The sequence below is a fragment of the Onychomys torridus genome, chromosome 3 (assembly GCF_903995425.1).
Source record: "Onychomys torridus chromosome 3, mOncTor1.1, whole genome shotgun sequence".
NCBI classification, from domain to species: Eukaryota; Metazoa; Chordata; class Mammalia; order Rodentia; family Cricetidae; genus Onychomys; species Onychomys torridus.
Genome location: NC_050445.1, coordinates 155,539,190 through 155,566,496, shown reverse-complemented (window position 1 = coordinate 155,566,496; position 27,307 = coordinate 155,539,190). Strand labels below are relative to the sequence as shown.

Genomic DNA, 27,307 nt, shown 5'->3' with positions numbered 1-27,307 from the left:
AATATCCAAGTATATTTTAAGTTGATTATAAGAGCTTATAAAATGATTGGAATTGTCCATCTCAGTAAAACGAAGCCTGAGATCCCCACAAGATATACAAACATGTTTGCATATACATTTGTATACACATTTGCTAATATGGCTCATTAATAGTGTAAAGTATTTAAAGTGATTTAATTGTCACATTTCTAAAATGGCTAATTCCCATTTTACACTTCAAGTATCACTATCTTTTTAAATGTCATTCACAAAAGTTCTTTGGTTATTTTTCACTGATTATCCATTTACTAGCTACTAAATGGCACAGTTCAATGATTCCACCATTGGCTAGGATTCAGGTCTGGAAAAAAAAAACATGTATTAAAGTCAAGTTTCTGAAAATGTATTCTAGAACTTTGTAGTAGAAATGTTGTTTGACTGACTTCCTAGCGTCAGATGTTTTAGACCTGAGTATTTGAAACTCCTCTCGGGTCCTTTAAGAGCTGCTGTTTCTTTTTTATTTTTCAGTGTTACAAGAAGCAGAGAAGGGCAAGGACACCAGAAGAGGGAGAGACTGACCTCCAGCTCACAGGTCAGGACTTGCGTTGCCATTGCTGGTCATCATTTCTGTCAGTTGTACGGCGCTCAAATCTCTTGGTGCTTGCTTCTGTGAGTTCTAAGCTGCGGTTAGTTCTGGCAGGTTTTCTGATCACAGCCATCTCTTGCATGTCCAAAGCCTAGCGTTTGGTTACCTGATGTCTAGGATTTGAATATGAAAAAATAATTTAAAGAGACTTTGTGAATGGAAGGAATTATGAAAACTAGTAAGATGCATAGAAAATCTGATTATGATTGTTCTTTTTATTAAAATATCTTAAAACGAAGACTTTTTGATGAGTTTCCCAGATTCCAACCCTTAAAATACACAGAATATTAACTTATGTAACTGTGGTGGCAAAAGTCCTGGGTTAGGGTATCTACCTTGTTTCCTCTGCAGTATGCTTTGCCTTCAGGTCTACCCAGAAGGTTTTGGGTGCTCTTCAGAGTCAACCCCGAAGTTAGCAGTAGTTTCTAACTAGTTGATACTGAATGTCATGTATAAAATGAGGGCTAGTTAAAGAATTTTTACACACATAAAATGATGTGGGTAGTCAGTCTACTAGGTACAAGCCACTGTGGCTATTTGGCTATTGGTCAGTGTCCTGCGGGCATCTGCCCCTAGGCTTGATGGGAGTAAGGCTGATGACCTTGTGTTTGTCTTCTGGTTCTCTCGGTTGTCTGAAACAGTGATTTCAACTCTGATGCTATTGTTCAGTTACTTACAAAAGACTACTTCTCTGTCGCTGCCTATGTTCTAATTCCCCTTGTGGTCCCAGCAACCCAGCCCACCTACCTATCCCCTTCACATTACCTTAGCAGAGGGTTTTTATCACATAGTGAGAACAATGTCTTTGTCCTTCTGTCTGGTCACATCTCTTCAGAGAAAATGATTACTTGTATATGAATTAAGCTTTTGGTTGGTTCTTTGTGGGTACTTCATGGATTTTGTTGTTTTCAGTCATTGGCTGTAGAAATCGGACACTTTTTTTAATTGACCCATGTCTTGAAAGAATACTACCTTTTAGTTAAAAGAAAAGTAATTTGTGGAATATCTTGCTGTTGTCCATATGCTAAATAATGTTCTTCCCTAGATTAAGTATGAGTTCTACAAAATACTGTGTTTAAAATGATGTATCCATTGGATTTATGGATGGTCTTAAAGGGTTGAGAACCACATTTGCATAACACTTTCATGAGGAATATTCTAATGATAAACATAGCCCAGTTTTCAGTTTACAAATCCTACTGAGAAAAACACCCAAATCAACCGAGTACAAGCTAAAAGTGGGAAATGTTCTCGGTATTCAGATATTACATAAATCAAAACTTCTAGAATTTTCCACTCAGAACTCTTTACTACCTGAAAATTTTTTATGCAATTCTAGTATATAATTATATAAAATAGGTATATGAGTCAAATATCTACTGTTAATAAATTATTATAATGAATTTACTTTAGGCCATCTCTTTAGTATGCACTCAACTTTGCCATTTATTAAAGCTGAAAGCAAAATTGCACACCAGAAGGTGGATATGCTTATTTATATTTTTACATAGAGAATTAAATCTTGGTTGAACATTTGATATTACAGGACATCTTCAGTGGTATTCAGAGTTGATCAATAATTTGATTTCATAATGGACCATTCTGAAAATGCCACTTTATATAAATATGTATTAACAAAGTGTGTTTAGAGTTATTCCAGAAATAGTTGGAAATTAAAAAAAAACCACATTGCACAATACAAAGATACTTTATATTCTTACTTGTCATGATGGTTGGAAAATATTTAAAGTTTTTCATAATCAAAATTTTGCTCACATAAAGAGCAGAAAACGTATATATAGCAAAAGCATTACAGTCCACAGCATCTAAAAGTCTTGAGTGTGAGTTGAGGTGCTGCAGGCAGTGTTGTTTGTTGTGTGGTGTGATGACACACTCAGTGCAGAGTGCATATTGTGTGTTCGGAACTGAGGCTGCAGTGAAGTCCCACAGCATAGCATCTGTTAGCAGGCCAGGGACACCTCGGGTAGATGCTGTGCTTGTGTTGTGGTTGATGCTTGGTCCTCACTAATCCAGATACCTTCTACTGTAGCCAAATTTTCCCATCCCCTAACTTAAGAAACTGAGATAGAAATAATGACCTTAAGTGCAGTTGTTTGAGATTTTCTTGTTTGAAGCAAGATCAGGAAGGAAAAGGGAGGCATGTCATCTTAAAAGGTAAGAAAAACCTCTACCAATCTACTTACTTTACAATCCTAAACTGCCGTCAAATGAACAGAGCTAAGTGTCTGTAAGCTAACATGATGCAGGATGTTAACATGATGCAATTCTTACAAACAATGATGCCATCCTTACAAACAACAATGATGCCATCCTTACAAACCACGCAATAGAAACCATTCTGTACACCAGGCTTCTCATACTTGGAAAGGTGATCATGTTTGGCACCTTTACCAGCTTATAGTTTTATAAAGAGTATAGCTAATATATTTCACCTCAGATCATACTGATATTTAAAGAAATCAAGAGCTTTTGTTTGGGGACATCATGATTTCTTTTCAGGTGTTATTTATTGAGAAGTTTTAGGTAAAAAGATGATTTGTAAGGAAAAGCTTATTCTATATAGAAATACAATATGACAATTAATATATATATATAATTTATGGGATATATATATTAAATATATAGCATATATATATATGGGATAAGTACTAAGTAGGAAAATAATGAAGGGAGACAACACTGCCTACGATAGTCCTCTGGTATTTAAAAAAAAAAAAATGGGAGCTTAGTCAGAGATATGCCTGGAGCAAGAGGTGCCTTAGGCCTGCAGGGAGGAAAGCAGGTGTGGAGCTTGTGCCTGGGGTGTTGGTGAAATGGCCAGATGAGTCAAGAGAGGGGCACAGAAGTACAGGATAGCCTGGGGACAGTGATGTGTCCTCACACAGCTGGCCCAGAACAATAGGACTGTGATTATTACCAAGTCAGGACTTTCACTTAGAGTTAAAGGGTCTTTAGTGGACATCTTTTTGTTGTTGTTGTTTCTTTGTTTTGTTTTGTTTTTCAAGACAGGGTTTCTCTGTGTAGCTTTGTGCCTTTCCTGGATCTCGCTTGGTAGACCAGGCCGGCCTCGAGATCACAGAGGTCCACCTGCCTCTGCCTCCCAAGTTCCCAAGTGCTGGGATTAAAGGCATGTGTCACCACTGCCCGGCTTTTTTTTTTTTTTTTTTTTTTTTTTTGGTGGAGCTAAGGATCGAACCCAGGGCCTTGTGCTTGCTAGGCAAGCACTCTACCACTGAGCTAAATCCCCGACCCCTATAGTGGACATCTTATAGTTTATATTTTTAGACAACACCATGATCAGCAGGTGGTATGCATCACTTTAAAATGTCCTTATAAATAGTGTAGAAATTGTGAATGAAAACAGACTTATGCTAATGCTGATGAGGGTAACCTTGTCTTGTCAGAACCTTGGGTATGGTATCCATTTTTCTGTTTTTAATGTGGAGAATTCATTTGGCTCAATATACCAACTTGTTTTAAAAAAGAGATTTTAACTATGATAAATAATATTTAAAACTGTGAGCATTTGATTAATTGCTTTGCACATCTGAATTTTGCCTTTGTTCACCATTAATAATTTTGACTAAAGCTGCATAACTGTGGAAACCCACAAAAACTTTTCAATCTTATATTCTATTTGCAAATTGGGTTTTTTGAAAATTAACATTATAGTTTCATTATAATTGCCATGTGATCTGTAAGACTATTTATGAAAAGGAAAAATGGGGTAGTTTTTTTTTTTTAATAAGCAAATGATTTAGCAGGAATCAGAGAGCATGAAACATAGAAACTGCCCTGACATTGACCAGCTGGGTGAGTAGAGGTCCTTAATCTGTATTTGCAACCAAATGATCAAACGATCAAACACACCAAACATTCAGGGTTGTTGTTATCTCTATATTTTCTTTTACGAATTTTAAGCTATTATGCCCATAGGTGATAAACATTGTTTGAATAAGGAGTTGCTTTTCTTAGTCACAATTGTTTATACTACCAGTGAGGAGCAAAGGCTATTGTTTCAGATAAATAACAGAGGAAAATATCTATGCATGTTTTCAAAAAAATTGTTAGGGTTGCGAAGATGTTATTGAGACTTAGAAAGCACAGTAATTCTTGACATCATCTTTCTTTTCCTGTGATGAATCAAAGGGACTAGGAAAAGTGCCTGGGAGACCGGTGAGTCTTTCTCAGTGGTCCACTTTCAGCTGTCAGATAACTCCATCAGGGATTTTCCAAAAACTTAACCAGTATATTAAGAAATGAGTACAAATTATAATTATGTCAGCCCTAGATTTCTACTATATACAGAGATTAGATATACTTTTTCCTCATACACTGAAATGTATTTAAGAAATGATTACAAATTATAAGTAAATTATGTAGTCCTAGATTTCTATTATATAGATGTAGATACAACTATACTTTTTCTTACATACTAAAATATATATATATATATATATATATATATATATATATATATATACATTTGACTATTTAGTTTTATTTTTCCTCAAAATTCTTATGTCCTCTAAATTATTTTTTATACTATACTATACTTTTTCTTACATACTGAAATATATACATATATATATATATACATATATATATATATATATATACATTTGACTATTAATTTTATTTTTCCTCAAAATTCTCATGTCCTCTAAATTATTTTTTAGTAGGAAGAATTAAAATTGCTTTTATGATTAAACAGAGAATAAGTTAGGGTGTTTGAAATTATTTTTGAGTCATTCCTGCTGAACATGATTTTTCAGTTGTGCTGGATCTGGAGAAATTCAAACCTGTCTTGTCACAGGTGTTGGAAAAGATTCCCTGTGCCCTTGAGTGTCAGTGGGTCAGCCCCATGTCCTCTGGTCACATGGTGTTAGATTCTGCCCTGTGATATGTTCAGTTTTTCCCTCTTCCATAAAAGTTACCTCCATTGTTTAGATACTCAAAGTTTTTTTGTCTAAAATAATTTTATTTTAATTGTAATTCCCTGTTTCAAATAACTTCCTTCTAATTTTAGTTCTTCCTTCATACAACGTTTCTCTAAAGTTTTTTTAATTTTATTTTTTTAAGATTGTCTGCATATATGTCCATATACTGTGTATCTGCAGTGCCTGTGGAAGCCAGAAGAGGGCGGTGTATTGGTGAAATTATTAAGGCCACTCCACGTAGTTAAAAGGGAGGTTTATTTTGTGGGGTAACTTACAAATGAAGGGGTAGGTTGTAGGGTCTGGCAAAGGTATGGCACAGTCCGGCCGTGTTCTCTGGAGAACTCTGCTCGGTCTACCTCCAGCGTCCAGGGTCCCAGAACCAAGAGAAGCCTCTCTTCTCCATCCTGGGTCTTCAGCTTCCTTCCTCAGCCCCACCTTGTGGGCGTGACCATTACCGAAGCCTCAATGTGGGTTGGAACTTCCAAGCCAATGCTGGGATGGCTACCCACTACAGCAGTGGATCTCCTGTAACTGGAGTTAGAGACAGTTATGAACTGTCATGTGGGTGCTGGGAACAGAACCTGGGTCCTCTCCAAGAGCAGCCAGTGTTTCTAAAAGCTGAGCCATCTCCCCAGCTCTTCTCTGAAGTCTTAGCTTACACTCGCTCTCTTTTTCTCAAATTCACCTCTCAGTAGTTCTGAGGTCACCTCTAACTGACCTCCATCCAAAAAGGTCCTCTTTGGTCACTATTTTATTTATATTCAGCCCTTAGAATGAGTCAGCAGCATGGTCCCACTTTGTTCTAAGACTTCTTTTTTTCTTTACTAACAATTTCTTTATTCATTTTATATACCAACTGCAAATCCCCTTCTCTTCCCTCCTTCCCCAACCTCACCCCCAACACACTCCCCATTCCCTACTCCAAAAAGCTAAGGCCTCCCATGGGGAGTCAGCAAAGCCTGGTACATTCAATTGAGGCAGGTCCAAGCCCTTCTCCCTGCATCAAGGCTGTGCAATGTGTCCCACCACAGGTAATGGGCTCTAGAAAGCCAGGTCATGTACCAGGGAGAGATCCCGATCCCACTGCCCGCTGGCCCCTTAAGCAACCAAACCAAGCTAGTGGGAACTCATGAACTTTAGACCAACAGCTGGGGAGCCTCCACGGGACTGGACTAGGCCCTCTGCATAAGTGCGACAGTTGTGTAGCTGGGTCTGCTCCAGACTCCCTCTTTTGCTTCTCACTGACAGTGAGTCTGTCCTCCTGGCATGAGTCTTAAAAAGCCTTGAGTCATAGAAGTCATAGACGGTGCTGAATAGATTTGTCCTGGAGCGCTATCACAGGCAATTTTTATGTGAGATGCATCGCAAAGGATGTGAAAGAGCCACAGTCTTCAACATCTCATAGGAAAGAAAGAAGTTTCTATAAAGTGGTGTATGAGCTGGGCTTGGGATGAGGCATTGGGAGGGTTGCTGAGTGTGCATTTTAGGTTTGGGTGCCCTGCCGTAGGTTTGCTTCATTGTGGGTGCACTTTGTATACATTTATGATATGTCATTAACACAGAGATGAATTACATGCTGATCTTAACTTGGAGTCATTATGTTCCTTTGTTTGCTGTGGCCCAAGGGATGCCACTGAAAAGGCATATGGTACAGTGGGGCTATGAACCGGAAGAACCCATTGACATGATGTTGACATGAGCTTGTTGGACATAGGCTTGACAATGCACAAGAAGAAAGGAGATAAAAGCAGTCGTGAAGGAGGAATACAGAGCAGTCAGGGTAGGGCAGCCACATCCAGGGAGACCAAGGACACAGCTGGAAAACGGGGTCAGTCAGTAGGGCTTGACGACATTACAGAGGAATGAAGGGCAGTTTTCACCACTGACTACCCGAAATTAAACAATAAAACTCACAGATAAAGGAATCAGAAAAAGTAGTTGTTTTTCTAAGTTAATTTAATTTTGGGTGAAGGGAGAATGAATTGTTCTAGAGTCTTTGTGTGTGAGGTCCATGTGAACACACTAAGGAAATACTCCTTCCCTAAGATTCCTGAAACCAGCATGGAGATAGAGTAGGATGCTATGTAAATTTAAGCTTCAGAGTGACAGTCACCTCCCCAGTAGAGGGAGGGCAATGCAGGTGAGGGACTCCTGTGAGAGCAGAGGTCAGACCTCCAGGTGGGGTTAAAGGAGCTCCCAGGGAGTGGTGGAGGAGCATGGAGACTGCCAAGCTTCAACTGGAGTTGTGTTTCACAAACTGCGGTCCATCCATCCATGCTCTGTTGTTTGTTTGTTTGTTTATTTATTTATCTTAAAATTTTGCACAGTGCCTGCCAGAGACATGTACATGAGTAAGGAAGCAGTGAAAGCCAGATTTATCGACTCACTGGAATTTAATCATTTCCAGATTATTCAGTTTTTGGAAGTATTGAGACTCATTTGCTCATTTATCCATTCATACACTTACCCATCCATTCATTTGCTCTTCACTTCATTTGTTTGCTCCTTTACTTTTCATTCATTCATTCATTCGTTCGTTTGCTCATCCATCCATTCACTCATCCATTCATCCATCTATGTGCTAATAAGCATTAGCCTAAAGCATTGTACTTGGAGATACTGGTGGTTCCTTAATCGCATTTCCTGACCACAGATTTCATTGCTTCAACTGAGCATAATAGTCTCAACAGTTCCTGGTTCAAGATCAGCTTCCACAGATACTTCCCATGTTGAGAAAGCACTCCTCAGAAGTGGCCTTCTCTTCCCGAGTGTAGCTGGGTTATTTCTTCAAGGGAGTGTTAGACAGCATTGCCCATACTCTTTCAATGATGGGAAAGACTCATTCTCCTAGTTTTCCTTATATATTTACTGTCAAATTGTGAGGTTGTACAAGATTGAAACCATTCTCTTAGCAATAGTGGATCACAGTGATATTCTAGAGAGTTGCCAAACCCAACCAGGATCCCATGCTGCCTGAGAATTGTTTGGGCAGAAACATAAGCTAGAAGAGTGGAGCCCTGTGCCTCCCTGGCTGGTGCATGAGTGCTTGCCTGGGGTGTCCCCAGGAGCAGGTGCTGGCACAGGTGCTCGGCACAGTTGCTTGTGGCTACTCTATTGGGAGAGATAGGAGTATTCCCAACACTGCTGTTCTGTGGTGTTGGAATATCTGGCAAGCAGTCAGCCTGGCTGCATATTTTTTCTGGGGAAAATAAAAGCCACGGGGGAGTCATCTGTGTGACCCTCTGCTGGATAGCTGGCATGTAGGTGCAGCACAGGAAACCTTCCTGTTGTCATTTGGTGAACAGGGCACATGTCAGGTGCTCCTGGATGCTCTCTATTCAAGGTAGAAGTGGAGTATTGAGCAGGGACTTACTGGCTAATTCCCAGTGATGAAGCATAACACCAACTGATATGTTGATAAAAGGGATTTGGGGGCCGGGTGGGAAAAAGAAGGTGTTTCCTTTGGTTCTGTGAGCACAATTATGAGCTTCCCTGTTTACGTCTGACCCATCCATCCTGAAATGCTGTCACAAGCATCATTAGCAAGCAAAGTGTTGATAACATAGTCAAATGCACAGCAGAATTCTGGCTCTTAGGTGTCTGGACTAACTCCCAATATTAGGAATCAGAGTCAGACTGCCATCGCTTTTCCCAGGCTAACAGACGCCCTGCCATTAGCAGTCTGAAGGCAATTTTATTAAAATACACAGCCCTGCTGAGTTGTTCTCCACAGATAAACAAGGAAGGCAGGAGAGAGGCTTTTGTTTTTAAGTAATTATTTAAACCATACATTACAGGTAATTTTCTTTTGCTGGGAAAGCAAATGCTACTGGAACGGCAATACCAATTGGGTGACACTGACTCAAATAATGCGATATTGTCATTTTTAAGAGCTAAAGCAGTGTTTGATTTTCCCTTAAGTACAAACAGAGCAAATTGGATACAGGTATCATGCACATATGTCTTGCAGCTGATATTATGTTTTGGGATGAGCAACATGGTATTATGCAGAATTATGGAAATGTAATACACTGGCCATTGAGTTCTGGGTGCATAGACTGGACCTCCAAACCCACATTAGAACAGGAGGGCAAAGAAGCATATTTTCCCTTCACAGTCAAGAGGAAGTCACATTTCAGCCTTTAAAAGAAACCTCTTAATAGGATGCTTGGTATATAAACCACCAGGGTTTAATAAATGTGTATGTGTGTCCATGGAGCCAGAGCTTTGCTGGCCCCAATGGTCAAAATCTCAGAAAACATTTTCAGGGCTACTCAGGGTCCATTCAATCTACCGCCTTTTCTTTGTTTCTTGGAGTGACACATTAACATGCTTGGGCTCCTTACCAGAGTCCACACTGGCCTTAGTGCAGCCAATGCGAGCCTTTCCTGCCTGGGAGACCCCTCAGGGGTCAGGAAGGCTTGCTCTGCACTGCTGTCCAGCAGGAGGGAAGTAGTGCAAACCAGGGTGTCACAGCCCTCAGTTCCAATACAAATGAGAACCTGGCTCCCTCTGCTGTCATCTGTCCATTTAGCCAAGTAATTTGTCTTCCAGAAGCCTTTGTGTCCTTGACTCTAGAGTAGACATGAAAAGGAAACCAGCCCCTCGTGATGGTTCAGAGGATGAAATGAGTTAACATCGGAACACTGTTGGGGTGGTGTCTGGTTTTTATTTTCATCAGCTATTAATAAAATCTTATCAGAGAGAAATGTATGTGTCGAGTATAGTTCTGGCAGCTGAGATAAATACATCGATTCCTGTATGAGCCCCACTTCAGAGTGAAAGGCTAAGACAGACATTTAAGCAAATGACTCATCCCTGCATGCCACTTCTTGTTTTATGGGGAAAGATCTGAGAGAAATAAATGAGGTGCAATTTAATCTTATCCATGACGGTGGGGTGGGAGGGATCACTGAGAAGTTGGGTTGCGTAGCTCTGAAGAAAAGACTCTGCTCCGTGTCCTAGCCTGAGTGCTAGAACCAGAGCGGATCATTGCTTTTCTAAGAGCACTTTTGCCAGCCCCTTGTCCAGTGTATTTAAACTTTTCCTTAAAGGTTATCATCATGCTTAACCACTATCTCTGGACATCAAGAGAAGTTAAACGCGAATTAACCACTCATATGATACCTTCTGGTGTTTCTGCTAAAAGGATCTGGAGGAAAGCTGAAGTTATGGCATGGATCCTCATATTTGCTGACATCCACAGACATTGGAACACACCCTTGGTGGAGGAAAGATTGCTAACTAGCAAATCTTTGCCCCATCAAGCCTTCTGACCCATTAATCCTCATCCCAGGAATTTATTCCAATGAAACATCTTCAGTAGTATGAAAATGTCTGTATCTTAGGTCACTTAGTGTGCTAAATATCTGAAGTGACTTCAGTGTTCTTGTAATGAACAAGGACTCAGGAACTACAGAAGGTTTACATGGTGGGATCCCTGCACCAGGAAAACAACTAAGATGGCCGGTAGTAAAATGAATGGACAAAATCACAGAGAATGGACAGAAAGGCAAATCAGTACACACAGTTGCTAACTGAGGCAAAATTAAGAAGAATAACATGAAACTTACAAATTGATGACTTCAACAAGCCAAGCTCTCCGAACAGCTGTTCAGAGAATAGGACCGAGTGGAGCAGGAACTGTGGAGGAGGGTTGTTTATCTGAATGTACTTTAATTCTTAGAACTCTGCTGGTATTTCACCGAAGTAAAAGAAAATCTAAAATCAACAAGAGAGTTCATGGAACCCCACAAGAAACACAAAATATAGCAAAGAAAGAGCATGATACTCACAAGAACTATGGAGAAGAGAGATGGGAGCAAGGGAGATAAGGTAGGCAGTGCCACCAAACAGTGTTTGAACTTTTGAATCTTATGTTAAAAGTGAAACATGTAATGTGAATATAGCTAGGGAACAAAAGCCCATCCCCAGCACTGCCAATCAATCCATCAACCAATCAGTCAAACAAACAAACAAACAAACTGTATACTCTAATTCATCATTTGTGTTTCACAAAGTACTGGTTACTGATTTTGCTGTTCACTATAGTGAGATTTAAAACTCTGAGAAATGACTCAGATAATGCTGTACAGTTGTGAATGGGAGTCACCTCTTCTCCCTGCTAAAGAAGGGGAAAGTCTTAAAAGAACCCTGTTGAGTTGGATCGTATCTCAAGAGGTTGGTAAAAGAATATGTACCTCAGCTATGAAAACTGATAGAGAAATAGAGGGGTGTGTGTGTCTTTCTATAGTTGTAGTTCTATCTGCAGGGAGGGCCTGGAGGCACATACACCTGATAGTGGTGTGCATATCTGGTCTCCAGTCCTTCACACTGAGTACTGTTCTCAATAAGAGAAACCAAGAAGCCTTGGAGATGTGGATGATTCAAGGGCAGGACCTGGAGGAAAGCATGCTGAGCAGTGGCAATCTTGTGCTACCAGAAGCTCTGGAGACACTGAAAGGAACATCAGCAACTTCCAGGGGCTTCTGCCTACCTGGAGTGTTCCCTGTGACAGCAAGAAGTCAGACTCAGTTTTCCATAAGGTTGTTAACGTTACTGAATAAATAAAAGAGGAAGAAAAGGAAATCCTTTGGAACAGTACAGTGCTAATTGATACATGGGAAGAAAGGGAGAGGAGAGATGGCTCAGTGGTTAAGAGCACTTGTTGCTCTTGCAGTAACCCAGGTTTGATTCCCAGCACCCATGCTGGGCAGCTCACCACTGTCTGCAATTCCATTTCCAATGCATTCAGCACTCCCTTCTGGACCTCGTGGGCACTGTAAGCACATGGCACAACACATCAGGACAAGCGAGCACATACATACATACATATAAACAAACAAACAAAAAAACCTTAAATTGAATAAATAGAAGTCATGCTTGAGAGAGAAAGTAAATATTTGGTAAATGTTGCAGCAGTAATTGTTTCAGTTTCATTTACTAAGCAGGTATGAAATTAGTAGGTGAAAAATGACCAATGTTATGTTCACATGGTGACAAAATCCTCACTCTCAAAAACGTGTATTAACGATAAGAAAGATGGTGCTTTTGTTGTGGAGAAACTAGCAGACAGACCTAAGACACTACCGAAGTTGGCATCACAGTCAGGGTGTCTCAGGATCATCTGCAGTGTTCCACAGAAGATGAGCCATGACTCTGGATGTTCTTGTTAATGTGTGCCATGAGGTTGGGCCATGACTCAGTCAAGAAAGTGCTGCTGGAGAAGCAGGAGGGCCTGGATTAGTGTCCCAAAACCCACTTAAAAAAACAGACGTGGTGGTGTGTGCTTGTGATACTTGCACAGCAGAGGTAGAAGCAGGTGCGTCTGTGGGGCTCACTGGTATGCCAGTCTTGCCTAATTGGCAAGTTTTAGGGCAATGAGAGGTCCTGTCTCAAAAGAGTTGAGATGTAAGGTGTGGATAGCTTGGTTGACCTCAAGCTTCAACATACATGCACACACTTGTATCTGCACATTCCCCTTCTCTCTGTTTTTTTTCTTTATGAAGAAATATGAAACAATCAGAGCAGAGTGAAATCCTTCAAATCACCAGGCAATGTGCTAATAATGCTTGTGGCAGCCTGAGACTGAGAGACTGTCCTAGGTGAAAAGAAGTCAACAGGTCCAAGGGAAGAGTACCAATGGACAGTGTTGAAATTCAAAGAAGCTGTAGCTCAGCTTGCAGTCATGCAGATTTATTATTTTGTTCATTGTATCAGGGTTCTGTGAGATGCTATTATGTGGGGAAGCTGGGGGGCAACACTTTTGCTTAAGTCAGAAAGTACTTCAAAATGGAATGTGAAGTTGAAAAGTACAAGGTTAATATATATGCCTCAAATAAGACATGTGATGCCTCATACAGCCTTGGTTATCATGTGGAAAAACATTTGCTACAGGTGTGAGAATAGCATCAGTGAATTCTAAGGGGAACTGAACAAGCACAGTAGATCTTAGCAATGCTGCTTCTGCTTGCTCACATCAGTGGAGGAGTGCAGCCATGCCGACTGTGGAGCTTTCACAGGGAGAGCAAGAGTTAATGCCGATGAAATACTGAGTGTGTTGTAGTGGATGCTGAACTCTGTCTTAAAAAATGTTTGGTGGAGGCAAAGTCACACTGATGTGTTAGCCTCCACGGATGTGGGAGGAGACCTTTACCCTAGCCAAAGCTACCCAGGAAATAAAGTGCCCACTGCACAGAGCAGCCTTCCAAAGTCTAGAGTGAGGGAGCAGTGAGTTGGGGATGATCCACATTTCAAACCTCATGACAGCTCTGAAGGACCGTGAGCGATGCTGGGTCATCTGGAGACTCTGGAACAGCCTCTGATTTTCCAAACATTAGTGGCAAAAAGTTTCATGTTTGAAGAAGTTATAAGATAGATGTGGAAAGATTAGCACTTTGTCATTCCTAAGGGCCTTTAAATGATCCAGCAGTGACCTCTGATATCCTAAGCCACAGAGCTAGGAAATCACACTGAGTAAAGATGTTCTAGAGTTAATGTCCATGTGGCCTAGAATATGACTAGACCACCTTGCTCATGAACCTTCTTTCTGCAACAAGGGACTGCCTAACATGACACAAAATCTGTCAAGATATCACATATTCTCACATATTCTCTCAACCAGAAGAAAAGTAATAAATTAACTGTGTCTATTAGACTTTTGAAGGTGTATACCACTTAGAACTGGATGAAATACTACCTTAAATATAATATGGAGTGAGAGTCTATAACATTCGCAACTCACATCCTCAAAAAATTCAGCATGGGTGGCATTTAACAGAAATATTGGCCTTGCCCAGAAGCCCTGAGTCAGTGTGAGAGCTGAGACTGGAGCCCCAGTCACTGTCGGCCAGGGAAGAGGTCATCTCACAGAGCATCCTACATCCCAGGAATTGTCTTTCTTGAACATAGTCCTATGATAGTCTAGTACTACCAGAGATGGCCAGGTCAGGCACCAGAGCAATCCACCTCCAAAACCATGAACAGTAATTGAGTTCTGTTCTTCTGCTGAGACATGGGTTAGCATTCTGAACAGAAGGCTGATTTGAGTAAAGTATTGGTCATCACTTGAGAATCCTAGGCATATGGAATTAGGGGCAGTGGCAGAATTATCTTACCTTTATTAAATAAAAAAACCCTGTGTATGTGTGTGTGTGTGTGTGTGTGTGTGTGTGTGTGTGTGTGTGTGTGTGTGGTGTGCATGTACTATGTATGTGTGCACACTTCTGTATGTGCTTGTGGAATCCTGAGGCTACCTTCGAGTACCTACCACCCTCTATTGCTTTCCACCTTACCTTTTGAGGCAGAGTCTCCCACTGAACCTGGAGCTCACTGTTTCTGCCAGTGAGTGCCAGGGATCCTCTTGTCTGCTCCTCAGTGCTGAGGTTACAGGTAACCATCACACCTAACTTTTATGTGGATGTTGGGGATCTGAACACAGAACCTCAGGCTTTCACAGCAAGCACTGAGCCATCTCCCTGACCTCCAGAAGTCTTTTTAAAATAGGAGATATTTGAGATAAACATTGACTGTGCTCTTCTAACTAGTTCCAGGGTCAGACCCTAAAGTCTAGATTCCTGAAATTCCCCAGGGGCCATTGGTGAGATGTTGGATAAAACCATTCTGCCCACAGACCCAGGATTGGTGAACAGTTTACTATTAACATGCATTATACAAATGATGCAACATTTAAAAGTTACTCTGGCCACTCACGGTTGAGAGGGCAAGGGAGAACTGTAGAGCTGCAGGTACTCACCTACATCATGGAGTTTGTGGACGGGGAACCAAAGTGCAGGGAGGTTAGATTTTAGAGGGTTAATATGTGACAGATCCAGAAAAAAATCAAATGTGCCCAGATTTCCTGACTCCTGGCCCAGTTTTCATTCCACAATGGCATGGTGCCTCACGACACATGTGAGATTAGAGCAAAATCGTATTTGTTGAAATTCGAGAGAAGTGTTATTGGTCTTTGGATGGTGTTTCACTGGGGGAGGAATGAGGTCACTCAGTCACTGTGTTTGATCCTTGTGGTATTTTGTTGTTGTGTCTGTCATTCTAACACTGATGGAGGACTAACATCCCTTACCTACCATCTATGTGGTCCTGGATTCTGCTGGTATTTGTGTCTTCCTCGGTCTGTCTGCAGTTCGGGAGTAACCTGCTTCTTTGAGAATGCATGCCTTTGAGTTCCTGGCACTTGAGATCCATTCAACTAAGTGACTAATCTAAGAAATGGCCGCTCTTGTTAGGTGTGCTGGAACCTGGGTGTCTTCAGATTGCTAGGCAGTGGCGGTGACGGTACCACTGGCAGACAGGCATTGAATTGCCATCATTTGGCTTTAACAGGAGATAGAGTCTTGTCTCCAACACAAGCCCGAGCCAAGGTACTGTCTCCTTTCTTCTAATTTTAGTCAGAGTCATTGGCACCAATCATACCTAGACAGGCTAGCGTTATCTCTTCCCAGCGCAATCTGCTGGGATGGGCCGGCTTCCAAGCTGTTCAGCTGAACTCCCCCTGATTTTACCAAACAGATATATGATTGGATGTGGAGGGCACGAGCTTTCACCCTTTCCATTAGAAATCACCCATTCAGACACTGCGATTCTAAGTTTAATTGGTTCAGTGTATGACTCAGACAGAAGCGGCTGTTACAGCTGAAAATTGCGGCATGCTTTAATTGTAGGTCAGGAAGTAATTACTCAGACGTTTTGGTGCTGGGACATGGATATTGATATGTTTAACTGTCAAAGATGGGGGTAAAGTGAACTGTGCTGCCCGTTTTCAGCCCTTCCTGATTTTGTTCTGGACTGCCATAACAAGGGCCTGGCAGGGTCTCCAATCACAAGCATCCATCCTACAGGTCTCACATGGCCTGTCACAGTGGCCGTGCTGTGGCTGGTAACTGGCTCTCCCAACAACTGTCGGACCCCTGGTGAAGAGGGAACATTTCTGAGTGTATGCAGCCATCCCTGTAGCACCTCCTCCCCATTCAGGTTTCCTGGGATGGCCTGTACCAGTGCTGTCTCATTGCAGACAATAAGGGCAGCTGGGTGGTATTCTCTTTATGCTGAAACCCACACAACAAGGCTATTTCCTTCCCCACACCCACTCCTCTCCTCTGTGAGAGTTAGGATGCAGGGTCCCTCATGTTAGCTGAAGGTCTCTTCTCTCTGTGCATCCTCCTTCCTTCTCCCTCAAAAGTTCCTAAAATTCCTAGTTCCCTTTCCGCTCCTGCAGAATATACCTGACAAAAGCAATGTAGGAGAGAGAGGGTTCTTTTTAGCACGTGATTCCAGGCTACAGTCCGTCATTACAAGGGGATTAAGGTGGCAGGCCCCTGATGCAGCTGGCCCCATCCATGTAAGAACAGAGAAAATGTATTCATACATGCCTGTGCTCGGCCCACTCTCTCTACTTTTGTACAGGTCAGGACCCAAACCTAGGGAATTGATCTTCCACATCAATTAATGTAGTCCAGACAATCTATCCTGCCTTCAGACATGCCCATAGGTTGAAGTAGTTTAGAAAATCCTTCCTTGAAATCCTCTTCTCCAATGACTCTAGATTGTATCAGTCAGATAATTGACACTAACCAGCACCCCAAACATCTAGGATCTTTCCTGATTGTGCTAGAGCAGGGGTTTTCCACGTGTAAAAGCATGAGTTTTTCTCTCTCTTGGTGTGGTGCCAGTTAGACTTCCATAGAATGAAGAGAAGCAAAGACCAGGTTTCTTATATCACCATGCTGAGGATTCAGAGGTAAGTAAGGGAGAAAGAGATCTACCTCATGGGGATCTCAGAGATTTCCTATGGAGTTTACTAGTGGTTTTCATTCTACAAACAAAACAAAAAAATCTTAAGCACTTACAAGCAAAACATGTTCAAATAGAAATATCCAGATAACCAGGGATCACGTTTAGATTTCATGAGAAAAAATAGATATTGTATATCACTGTTTCAGTCAGCTTTCCCTTACTATATAATAAGTGCCTGTGCTAAGGAACTTGGAAAGAGGAGAGACTTATTTATGGCTCAGCATTTGGGAGGCTCTGGTCACATAGATGGGAATGTGTAGTGGATCCAAGCTGCCCACTTCAGAGGTGGGACATAGCAAAAAAGAAAGAAGAGGCCAGGGTCTTGCTGTTAAATCTGCCTGTCCCCCTGTACCTCACACAGGATGGCAGACATCCCAGTAGGCTACTGTTTTAGAGGTTCCACAAGCATCTATAGAAGAATAGTGGGAGCCAAGCTGTGCAAACCACATGAACCTTTGGGGAAGACTCAAAATTTACACTATAAAGATCACATCCCAGTGACCTGGATAAAAATTTCCTCATTTTCCAAGTAGAACAGAAGTTCAGAAAATCAAACCACAGTTATTTAAAAAAAAAAAAAACAGATTTATATAAAGAACATGTTAAACGTCAATAGACAAAAATTCTATGGACTTATTTCTTTGTGTTGCCAAAGCTCAAATATAAAGTGTTACTTTATATATTTAGAATTGCTATTTTTAATTCTAGTTAGGTAGATGGGATGAGTTCTCCCTTTCTCTTTTTAATGGTAAACTTACTGAAGTTTGTTTTATGAATGAAGATAATACAACAACACATTTGTCCCGTGTGATATGGCTCCTCTGCATATCAACTCACAGCAGCTATGGCTATCTGAATAAGATCAAGCTCTCAGTAATCCACAGTGTCGGGGGAGGGGCCTCCAACGACTTACCCTTAAGGGAGGCGCTACTGGCAGTTGCTGCTGCTGAGGGTGTGGGGGTGGGATCTCTGGTGGATGCTCTTACCCCAGTGGATGGCCACATACCCATGTGTATGAAGGCTGGACTCGGAGTCTTAACAACAATAAGGAGAGACGTGAAGCTGGGAGGGAGCTGGAACTGGCATCATTAGGAGAGGTTGGACCCAGGTGGATATGATCAATAAATGTTATATAAATATATACCTAAATTAGCTGTATTGTCTCAGTTCCTTCACAGATTGTAGGAAATAACTATGACCTTGGGACAGTACTAAGATTTCTGTACACAAAAGGGTTCCTGGTTCAGGCAATAAGGTCTATCATGGTGGGGGGAGGCACAGCTATAAAACCTATAACTATCTGGGTACTTTGAGTCAGCCTTCAAAAACCACAGTAGACTAGATCAGAATGGATGGTGAGCTTTGTGAAGTCCAGGAGCTTCCCCGAGTGACAGTTCCCCCAGTGAGGCCCAACCATGAAGGTCCATAGCATTGGAAACAGCACCGACACCCGGGCATCACCAAGCATTCCAGTGCATGAGCCTGTGGCAAACAGTTCACAGTCAAGCCATAACACTGAGTTTGTATAAATTGGCAATTATGATATCCGGAAATGTGAGTTTACTTATTTTAAATTGATGACTGAGTATCGATTTCTATTGGTTGTTTTTCATTAGTATTCAGGGCTAGATCCTGTAAATATATTTGTAGTGTTGCTTTTTGTCGAACAATTTGTTTTAGACTACTGAGTACCTGCTGTGTGTTTGGGGTAAAAGATCACTTGGTTTCTGTAACCCTTCAAAACACAGTATTCCAGCCCATTTCTGATGCCAGCCCTTCAATATAGTTGAATTTTGCCTGCCAGTTTGCAATCTGGAGAATTTCAATCTTCCTCTTTGGTCCATGAACTACTATAGTTGACAAAAGGGATTTCTAAAAGATAATTGTATTGATTAATTCAATTTCTGGGTCGAGCATAAGGTTGTAAATTGGAGATCACTCATAGAAATTGAATACAAAGGGAAAATCTTTTTAAGTCCTTTTTGTTCCCCTCTGGTGCATTGAATGATTTATGCTGAACTCCTAAAAGCTTTCCAGCCCCACAGTGCTTCAATAAACTTCTAATGGAGTCCTGAATGCGGCTGCTATTCCCATGGCCTGTGCAGTAGGTGGGAAACCTTTGACTAGGACGACAAGGCTTTGTTTTATTTTCATTGAAAAAAACTCACATGCTAACACTTAAGGACTTTTCATATTTTTGGAAGATTTCTGGTGTTACATAATATATACCTTCAAACACATATTAATTATGTCATTTCCAAGTAAATGTATGTACATTTTTCTATCGATATACTTAACCCAACCCAGTTTGGCTGCATCTGTATATGCAGGCATGACATCTCCACGCTGAATGTATTGGGCTCCATATTTCTTCTATGTTAGCTGGTTGAGTGTTTCATCAGCTAATGGCTCCTCTAAATACAGAAACTGTCTTATCCACATTCTATCACCCCCAACAGAGTACAGTATCATACCCTTTACACAATGGATGCTAAATTAATGGTTGTACTGAATGGTAACCAAAAGAATACACATTTAATCAAAGAAAAATGTGCCGTTTGATTTTTCGTGCAGGTGCATGGCAAAGATGTCACTTGGAGAAAGCCCCTTTTTATTGTCAATTAGGACTGTCTTATCCTCATCCGATGAGATGGAAGCTAGCTCTGCCACTTTTATATAGTTTTCTTTATAATTGTGAACATGGAGAACCACATGAGGCCATCAATCAAGGAGAGATGAGGGCCCAACAGAATTACTTCTGTAGGTGGCCAATTTTTTTTCAATCAAGGACAGCTGAAAGGTCATGATTAAAACAGTGATTTTCCAGAAATTGTAAGTAACTGTTAGTGATTGTTTTGCACAAAGATGTCAAAACTACCTTTTTCCTCTGAAAAAAGAAAATTATAAGTTCTTACAAACATTGGCAGTTTTCCAAATTTTGCTTGTACCTACTGTAATGTGTTTTAATTACCACACTTGAGTCAATTTCTTAAAAAAACAATGAAAGGCAAAAGTAAGTATGATAGGAAGCCTCCCCAAAGCAACAATGGCTGTCCCAGTTCCTACACATTTGTTGCTTTGATGAGACTGAGGTCTTGTGATTTTATTCTAAGAGAGTGCATAGTATGATTTATAATTCTCTTGAGAGATGAAGGATAGGTTCACTAGTTATCTGCACTAAAATGTGGAAGGGATGCTTCAGAGATTTGAGTCCCTTCATGTAGAAAATTCAGGAAGGCAGCTGGGGAGAGCACATATTGCTGTGATTTCTCTAGGTGGCCCTCTGTGCTCTGAGACAAGGTTGACCCCCTACCCTGGCTGGTGGCAGACAGGACTTAGTGCTGATCCTCTTTGCTCAGATGGGTTGTGGACATGGGGTCCTGACCCTGAGTAGTTGTTAAGGATTCTCAGGACCTTGGCCAGGAGCATTTTAAGCAATGTCCTAGGCACTTTCCTAATCAGGTAATTACAGTCTTCCTGAAGGTCTGGTTTTATTTGTTCATTGGTTTTTTTTTTTTTTTTAATTGTCATCTGTGGTTGGATACAGGAAACTGAAGTCTTTGTGTATCCCTGTTATGTTTTAAGTTCTAGGGTACATTGAATGTCCTTTAAAACGGAGTTGTAAATTTTGTGAGATGCACTGTATTTTAGTCTCCATTAATAGTATGTATTCTGTGCTCATGCACATGTCCACATATACTTGTCTGTGTATCTGTATGTGGAAGCCAGAGGTCAACTTCATGTATCTTATTCTTTGTCTTTCCGCCTCATTTTTGAGACAGGGTCTCTCACTGAGCCGGGAATCCTCCTGTCTGCCTTCTGGAGGTTTCAGGTGAATGCCTCCATGCCAGGCTTTTACATGGATGCTGGGGATTTGAACTCAGGTCCTCTTGTGTGGGCATCAAGCCATCTGAGCCATCTCTCCAGCTCACATTCTGTATATTTACTCTTTGCTTTTGTTTAATCTTCTTTTTCTCTTTAAGAGATGCACACAAAGAGATAAATGAACACAGACAGTGGTGGTAGCTGCAGCAGACAGAGAGGAGGTCTGGGGCTACACCTTGGGGTGATCTTCAGGTGTACCTATGTTCCTTGCCTTGCAGGAAGGTGCTGATGGGGAATAAGATGAGTGATAGAATTGCTGGGCTTGTAAAGGGCCCATACAGGTCTTTGCAGAGTGTGACTTCATCTGCAATTAAAAACATTAGTTCCAGGATGATGGGGCTCATGTCCACATCAAATGCCAATCTCCCCCTGTGTTGAGCACATTCATTCAAATGTGCATGACAGAAGGGGGCTCCTCTGATTCTAAGAGCAAAAATATCTTGATATTTCATAGTTTTGATGGCCATGTTTTAAGTTAGATAGTTCATTCCAGATCTACTTTTGTAATCTATAGAAAGATAAAATTCTATTAAATCAACATTAAAAGCACTGCGCATGATAATTTGCTTTCAAAGATAGTTTATCTAGTCTAAAGCCACCTTGGTCCCAAGCATTTTCCCATTACATACTTGGTTGGAATTGTGATTATTAGGCTCTTTGTTGTTATTTTATTTTTCAATAAGGAAAAGAAGAAAAACTCCAAGTCATTTGGCCCTGATTTATCTCTTAATCTTACAAGTTGCCCCACAACCATATTACACAGTAAGGAAAGCATAAGCCTGTGAGGCCGAGAGCTGTTTTTATACATATTCTCCCTGCCAATGGCTGTGTTGCTTGGATTCCCTGTCTCTTCTTTACAGCAGTAGTTCAGTATGTGTGACCTGCCACTGAAATCAGTTGTAATGGAGAAGTGCTGATGGACTCCTTGCCTTGTGAGCCAAACTCTACGTGCACTGCAGGAGTGCACTGTGATCGCTGATAGCGGGCCCTCTGCTGGGTTGATATTGCATATAGTCTTTGCGTAGACATGGCTCTTGGCAGCGTTGTGCTTGTGTGAGTTTTGCCTTCAGAGTCACCTCTGGGTTCTCTGTGATTGAGCTGAGTTCGTCTCAATACCAAGGTCTCTAAAACATTCTTCGGCCAGTTATGGCTAGTTTTCCTCCAACTCGTCTTCGTCCTCATCCTCGTCCTTGTCCTCCTCCTCCTCCTCCTCGTCCTCCTCCTCCTCCTCCTCATCCTCCTCGTCCTCCTCGTCCTCCTCCTCGTCCTCCTCGTCCTCCTCGTCCTCCTCCTTGTCCTCCTCGTCCTCGTCCTCCTCGTCCTCCTCGTCCTCCTCGTCCTCCTCCTCCTCCTCCTCCTCCTTGTCCTCCTCCTCCTCCTCCTCCTCCTCCTCCTCCTCCTCCTCCTCCTCCTCCTCCTCCTCTTCTTCTTCTTCTTCTTCTTCTTCTTCTTCTTCTTCTTCTCCTTCTCTTCATCTTTTTATCTCACTGATGGCACAGAACATAAGCAAACTGAAATGTTAGGCTTTCTATATTGTTCTTAGTTACCTGAAAGTACAAGACACAAGAGAGGCCCATTGTCAGTGAGGACCAGAGAAGGCTGACCATGGAGTACTGGAGAATATCACCATGATAACAGCATGGGATCAGACCTCAGCTCTGTGCAGAAGCTCCTACTTGGCAGTAGAAGATGGTCTCCTCCAGAAACAGAACTTGTCAGGTGCCAACTAACTAGCCTTTTGGGAGCTGGGAAGGTTCCAGGGACCTGAAAAACATGCTGAGGTGGGAAAATTCATCAGCAGAGCCAGCCAGTCAAAGTCTCCTTGAACACTGGGAATTTGGTGTGACACACCATCCCAGGAGACCAATTTTCGGAACAATATTACAACTCTGCTGAGTCTCAGAAACTCAGTTGCCATCTCAGTGAGTAAACAAAGCATGGGTGGGTGAAATGGATGAGAAGTAGGTCCTACTGAGGAAGTTGTGGGGTCAGCCTGGCTCAGAGGCTACCCAGGGAATTACTCAGTCAGTTTACCATGTCTGCTCTTTCATCCTCAGATGCTCCCATGGCCACATCCTGTCTCATCCAAGCGTAGCAGGGAAAGAGAATCCATTTAAACTCCCCCAACACAAACCTCATTCCTTTGTTCAGAGGGAGGTGATCTACTTTGCTATTCTTACTTCCCAAGTAGCAGCTTCCTCCAGTTGAAGTCTGTAATCTTGGTCAAAAAACAAACAAGCAAACAAAATTTTTATATTGTAATTAATTGGTTTAGGTGCATTTTAATATATCTTTACAAAGGTTTTGGGATGGTTCTTAAGGTGATGGTTCGACATAATCTATTTGCCAGAGGATGTTTCTTGGTGACACGTGAAGACTGGCCCCAAATCAGTAACACAGAAGCCCTATCTTCCTAAGAGCCTGCTGATACCTGCTGCCATTCTACAGACCATAGAGGCCAGAGGGAATCACATTGCAGTTACTGGCATCTGTGTTGGTGCTAAATAGTACCTCAGTAGAATATGACATTTGAAGGTGTCGGAGCTGCCCTTACCCCATCTTACCACATTCTCATTGTTTATGGAAAGAGTGGCCACAGATAACTTCCCAAACAGAGAGTCCTGGATCCCTAATTTTAAGAATTACTTTGTTGTTTTCCTCTTACCTAACAGCCTTCATGAGTCAACATTTAGATAATCCATCTCCACATACTGATAGAGACTTATGTGTCTAAAATTAATCATGCTGGAACTTTAGAAACAAAAACATGGCTCCTTTTTCATTGGTAAATCCTATGTAACCTCTGTGTCATGTTCATGACATTTTAAAGTTCTACCTTGTTTGTTGAAACTGAGATTTAACTTTGTATTTTTGATCCTATATTGGTCATTATTTCTTAAATTTTAAAAATCTTTGTTTAAAAGAATCCACCATTTGTGATGAAACTGTTACTGGCCTATTTTCCTATTGACTGCCTAAGGGGAAGCAGGTGGTTAGTTATATCATGTCCAAGCTTCCTCTTTTCCAGGCACACATTTCCTGTGAAATAGAAGCCCAACATCCCATGTCAGAAGTGGGACACTGCTGCAGCTAAGCTCAGCTTTGGGAATGTGTCTCCATTCTGGAACTAGTCTCTATGTGGCTTACTATTTGGGTAATGTCTTGTGTTCATGAGTCTTCACCCATAATTTTCATGGGAAGAAGATAGTGCAGAGGGCCAATGAGGGAGAAAAGGCAGTGTGCCTGTCTGAGATTGAGATGAGAAGAGCAAGAGGAGGGGCTAGAACCGGTGACTGAAAAAAGGTAGGTCCTGTGGACCCTTGGGTTCCAATAGTGTGCTTTCCTGGATTAGGAAGGTCCCACATTGGAACTTGCCTCCCGATTCCCTCCAGGAGGAGCTGGATGGTCAGAGTCCTCATTCCGAGGCTGAGAACTCTTCCAGCAATGCTCACCAGAGGGTGCTCGCTCATCCAATGCTTCCTTCACATTTGCTGCAGTGTTAGGCATGCGATGTAAACCAGCTGTTGGGGTGGGGATGTAGCTCAGAGATAGAGAACTTTTCTCATATGGAGGAAGCCCTGGCTTTGATCCACAGCACTGAGAAAGAAAATTGAAAACACTCATCAGCAGGATACTAACAGGGAGATTCTGCCATATACTTGTGACTTGAGTATGACTGAGGTCAGTTTTGACAGAAACCAAAGAATTTCTCAAAATTTCAAACCTGCAGACTTAGATGGCAAAGGGAGAATCATCTGATGTGGTGGATACCCTGCTTCTAGACCTTTGGAATATTGCTATATTTTCACCAACTGTTCTAGCAGAGGAAGATCTGAGGGAAATTGAGGGTGTTGAGTATATACAGTTCAAGCCACCAGCCACCACATGTCCTTGACTGTATATTTACTGAAGTTGCTAGTGAGTGAGAGTAAACTCTGATACAAGTGCTTGGAAAAGTCACTGGAAAAGCAAAACCAAGGGGAAGCATGGTAGCAGTTCAGGGTAGATCTTCAATTTAGGATTTATTTCCCACATAGATCATGTTTCCTGTGGAGTACATGTCAATCATGACTGGTGAAGCTAATATGATTTTGTTTCCTAACATTTTGGAAGGCCACTTTCCCTAAATACACAAGTACTCCATTAGAAGGCAACATGTGGGCCAGCATCCCCTCTCGGCAGCAGTGTTTTGTGAATCTTGCCTGTTCTGACCTCCAGGGTCTTCCTTTAAGACATTACATACAACACAAATCTTCTCAGATTAGTTCCCTGCAAGCCCTGGTGAGTTGAGTGACTGCTAACAGCCCTCCTACTGTGGCCCTCTCTTTAGGTTTTTTGTTTGTTTGTTTGTTTTTGTTTTTTCGAGACAGCGTTTCTCTGTGTAGCTTTGCTCCTTTCCTGGAACTTGCTTTGGAGACCAGATTGGCCTCAAACTCACAGGAATCCACCTGCCTCTGCCTCCCAAGTGCTGGGAGTAAAGGCCCGACGGCCCTCTCTTTAGTGTTGTGACAACTGTCCTGTATGATGTCCACCACCAGGACTGATATTTTCCCCTTCAAACTTTGATTTCTTGGTGGTTTTTCTATTTACTTCCTCTTTCTCCTCCTTCTCTTCCTCCACTTCTTCATGAGCTAAATGCCATCTATGGTACAGTTTGGAATTAATATCTTGTCTTTCTACTTGGAAGTATTGAGTAAGTATTTTTGATTATTGATCACTTGTACTTTTCTATACACCCTGTATGTGATAGCAGTAGCTCTGGCAATGTCAAAGATTAACAGCACATGGGATGAGCTGGGAATGTTGGCAGAAATGCGGCAGGGGATCTTTCAAGGGACTCTCGTTACCCCTGGCTTTTTGCCTCATGCATTTAAGTGCGTGGGAAGAAATGAAGCATTCAAATCACTGGGGAAGAATAAAGAGGCCTTCCACCTTCTTGCAGGCCAAGCTTTTGGTCATATCTATAATTCTCTGTCAGCAATCTGATAAACCATCCCATTCAGTCACACTTGTGTTTCTTTTGAGCGTGGATTTATAGCCTGCCATTGTAGATTAAAAATCCATTAAAATCTATAAGAACAGCAAAAGTTACACATTCCTTTCTCTGTAGTAAAGATTTTCCTCAAAGATTTTACATTAGAACTCTGTGAGTAAGCATTGATATTAATAGGTTGTTTTAAAGTAAAATTTGGACTGCCCTTAAGCTGTGGTAGACCTGACAATAAGGAGCTCCTCATATTCTGTAAGATTGAATTTTGGACAGATGACTAAGACACAGTTGATTTTTTTTCCCACATGTCAGAAAAACAATGCAAGACTCCATTAGCAACAGCAGACAGCCCCAAGGTAAGTGGTAATGAGGAGAAGCAGTGGGGACATTCAAGGAAGGGTGATAATAGAAAGAATGTCCAAGTAATTGTTCTTAGATCACAACAAAAATGAACTGGACGAAAGGTGAGAGATCGGGCCAGAATGGAAATTTAAACTAATATATAGATAAATACTGGAAAAAAAATCACCATGCCCAGTATTGTAAACACAAGCCAGGAAGTGAGTATAGGAAGGAAATGCCTGTCTGTCTATCCAAACGGTTCCTTTTCTTTGCTGTACTCTTTTCATTCCTAGCTATAAATGAACTTTCACTCTCTTGGCAGTTGATAGTCAACAGTTAAAGAGTTGTATTTGTAGCTCAGAAGGCTGTGGGAAACAAGACAGTCTTTCCTACTGTCTGTCCAGGCAACATGGCACCACCATATTTCAATCAATTTCAGTAATAAAATGTATTGTTAAATATTTCTTAGGAGTGGTAGGGAGATCTTGCACAGCATGTACAGAGCTCTAGATTTGGTCCCTAACATAATGTACATTGGTTGTAATAGCATACCTTCAATCCCAGGATTCAGGAGGTGAAATCTAGATTATCCAAAGTTTAAGGTCATCTTCAGCTACATAAGGAGTTTAAGACTAGCCTGGACATAAAATCCATAGTAACTGTGGGGTAGCCTAGATGTGTAGGCTCTTC

General features: G+C 41.5%; 1 protein-coding gene across 1 annotated transcript in view; it reads left to right on the top strand.

Moving 5' to 3' along the window:
• The first annotated feature begins 527 nt into the window (after nucleotides 1-527).
• The window catches only part of Sox5 (SRY-box transcription factor 5), a 627,114-nt gene continuing 600,334 nt past the window's right edge, over nucleotides 528-27,307 (top strand). Inside the window, exon 1 of the mRNA XM_036181267.1 lies at nucleotides 528-571. The gene's annotated coding sequence lies outside the window, so the exon portion shown is untranslated. The remainder of the gene's footprint in view (nucleotides 572-27,307) is intronic.